This window comes from Arachis ipaensis, chromosome B6, assembly GCF_059453495.1.
Source record: "Arachis ipaensis isolate K30076 ecotype BB chromosome B6, ASM5945349v1, whole genome shotgun sequence".
NCBI classification, from domain to species: domain Eukaryota; kingdom Viridiplantae; phylum Streptophyta; class Magnoliopsida; order Fabales; family Fabaceae; genus Arachis; species Arachis ipaensis.
Genome location: NC_142441.1, coordinates 117,374,623 through 117,377,753, shown reverse-complemented (window position 1 = coordinate 117,377,753; position 3,131 = coordinate 117,374,623). Strand labels below are relative to the sequence as shown.

The 3,131-nt window shown below is 40.1% G+C and overlaps 1 non-coding gene across 1 annotated transcript; it reads right to left on the bottom strand.

Moving 5' to 3' along the window:
- Positions 1–948: 948 nt before the first annotated feature.
- On the bottom strand, positions 949–1,056 carry LOC148562436 (small nucleolar RNA R71). The gene has a single exon (XR_015888065.1). It is a non-coding gene; the product is annotated as a small nucleolar RNA R71 (small nucleolar RNA).
- Positions 1,057–3,131: the final 2,075 nt, after the last annotated feature.

Genomic DNA, 3,131 nt, shown 5'->3' with positions numbered 1-3,131 from the left:
CTAACTAACTTTTTGTTTGTTTCTTATCTTTTTCAAAACTACCTAACTAACTCTCTCTCTCTCTATTTTTCGAAAATATCTTCCCTCTTTTTCAAAAATTTCTTCTTAATTAACTAATTATTTTAATTTTTTTATTTTAATTTTCGAAAATTACTAACCTTTTTCAAAAACTATTTTCGAAAATCACTAACTCTTTTTCAAAAATTATTTTCGAAAATCCTCTCTCTCTCATCTCATTCTATTTATTTATTCATCTACCAACACTTCATCTCACATCTTTGCTCTCCTCACCCTTGTGTTTCTTTCTTTACATTACATTCTTTTCTTCTTCCTTTCTTCTACTCACACAGGGACCTCTATACCTGGGTAAAAAGGATCCCTACTATTATTATTTTTCTGTTCCCTCTTTTTCATATGAGCAGGAGCAAGGACAAAAACATTCTTGTTGAAACAGATCAAGAACCTGAAAGGACTCTGAAGAGGAAACTAAGAGAAGCTAAATTACAACAATCCAGCAAGCACCTGTTAGAAATTTTCGAACAAGAAGAGGAGATGGCAGCCGAAAATAATAATAATGCAAGGAGGATGCTTGGTGACTTTACTGCACCTAATTCCAATTTACATGGAAGAAGCATCTCCATTCCTGCCATTGGAGCAAACAATTTTGAGGTGAAACCTCAATTAGTTTCTCTGATGCAGCAGAACTGCAAGTTTCATGGACTTCCATCTGAAGATCCTTTTCAGTTCTTAACTGAATTCTTGCAGATATGTGATACTGTTAAGACTAATGGAGTAGATCATGAAGTCTACAGGATCATGCTTTTCCCTTTTGCTGTAAGAGACAGAGCTAGAGTATGGTTGGACTCTCAACCTAAGGATAGCCTGAACTCTTGGGATAAGCTGGTCAAGGCTTTCTTAGCCAAGTTCTTTCCTCCTCAAAAGCTGAGTAAGCTTAGAGTGGATGTTCAGACCTTCAGAAAGAAAGAAGGTGAATCCCTCTATGAAGCTTAGGAGAGATACAAAGGACTGACCAAAAAGTGTCCTTCTGACATGCTTTCAGAATGGACCATCCTGGATATATTCTATGATGGTTTGTCTGAATTAGCTAAGATGTCATTGGATACTTCTGCAGGTGGATCCATTCACCTAAAGAAAACGCCTGCAGAAGCTCAAGAACTCATTGACATGGTTGCTAATAACCAGTTCATGTACACTTCTGAGAGGAATCCTGTGAGTAATGGGACGCCTCAGAAGAAGGGAGTTCTTGAAATTGATACTCTGAATGCCATATTAGCTCAGAATAAAATATTGACTCAACAAGTCAATATGATTTCTCAGAGTCTGACTGGAATGCAAGCTGCATCCAACAGTACTCAAGAGGCATCTTCTGAAGAAGAAGCTTATGATCCTGAGAACCCTGCAATAGCAGAGGTAAATTACATGGGTGAACCATATGGAAACACCTATAATCCCTCATGGAGAAATCACCCAAATCTCTCATGGAAGGATCAAAAGCCTCAACAAGGCTTTAATAATGGTGGAAGAAATAGGTTTAACAATAGTAAACCTTTTCCATCATCCACTCAGCAACAGACAGAGAACTCTGAACAAAATACCTCTAATTTAGCAAACTTAGTCTCTGATCTATCTAAGGCCACTGTGAGTTTCATGAATGAAACAAGGTCCTCCATTAGAAATTTGGAAGCACAAGTGGGCCAGCTGAGTAAAAGAGTCACTGAAATCCCTCCTAGTACTCTTCCAAGCAATACAGAAGAAAATCCAAAAGGAGAGTGCAAGGCCATTGAAATGACCATCATGGCCGAATCCAAGGAAGAAGGGGAGGACGTGAATCCCAAGGAGGAAGACCTCCTGGGACGTCCAATGATCAATAAGGAGTTTCTCTCTGAGGAACCAAAGGAATCTGAGACTCATCTAGAGACCATAGAGATTCCATTGAACCTCCTTATGCCATTCATGAGCTCTGATGAGTATTCCTCTTCTGAAGAGAATGAGGATGTTACTAAGGAGCAAGTTACCAAGTACCTTGGTGCAATCATGAAGCTGAATGCCAAATTATTTGGTATTGAGACTTGGGAAGATGAACCTCCCTTGTTCACCAATGAACTAAGTGATCTGGATCAAATGACATTGCCTCAGAAGAAACAGGATCCTGGAAAGTTCCTAATACCTTGTACCGTAGGCACCATGACCTTTGAGAAGGCTCTATGTGACCTTGGGTCAGGAATAAACCTCATGCCCCTCTCTGTAATGGAGAAACTGGGAATCTTTGAGGTGCAAGCTGCCAGAATCTCATTAGAGATGGCAGATAACTCAAGAAAAGAGGCTTATGGACAAGTAGAGGATGTGTTAGTAAAGGTTGAAGGCCTTTACATCCCTGCTGATTTCATAATCCTAGATACTGGGAAGGATGAGGATGAATCCATCATCCTTGGAAGACCCTTCCTAGCCACAGCAAGAGCTGTGATTGATGTTAACAGAGGTGAACTAGTCCTTCAATTGAATGAGGACTCCCTTGAGTTTAAAACTCAAGGTTATCCTTCTGTACACATGGAAAAGAGGCACAGTAAGCTTCTCTCAAAACAGAGTCAACCAGAGCCCCCACAGTCAAACTCTAAGTTTGGTGTTGGGAGGCCACAACCAAACTCTGAGTTTGGTGTTGAACTCCCATATCCAAACTCTAAGTTTGGTGTTGGGGAGTCTCAACAATGCTCTGAACATCTGTGAGGCTCCATGAGAGCCCACTGTCAAGCTATTGACATTAAAGAAGCGCTTGTTGGGAGGTAACCCAATTTTTATTTATCTAATTTTAATCTATTTTTATTGTTATTTCATGTTTTATTAGGTTCATGATCATGTGGAGTCACAAAATAAATATAAAAATTGAAAACAGAATCAAAAATAGCAGAAGAAAAATCACACCCTGGAGGAGGATCTCACTGGCGTTTAAATGCTAGTAAGGAGCATCTGTCTGGCGTTCAACGCCAGAACAGAGCATGTTTCTGGCGTTGAACGCCAGAAACAAGCAGCATCCTGGTGTCCAGACGCCAGAAATGCACAGTGAAGAAGAGCTGGCGCTGAACGCCAGAAACAAGCATCTGGCTGGCGTTCAA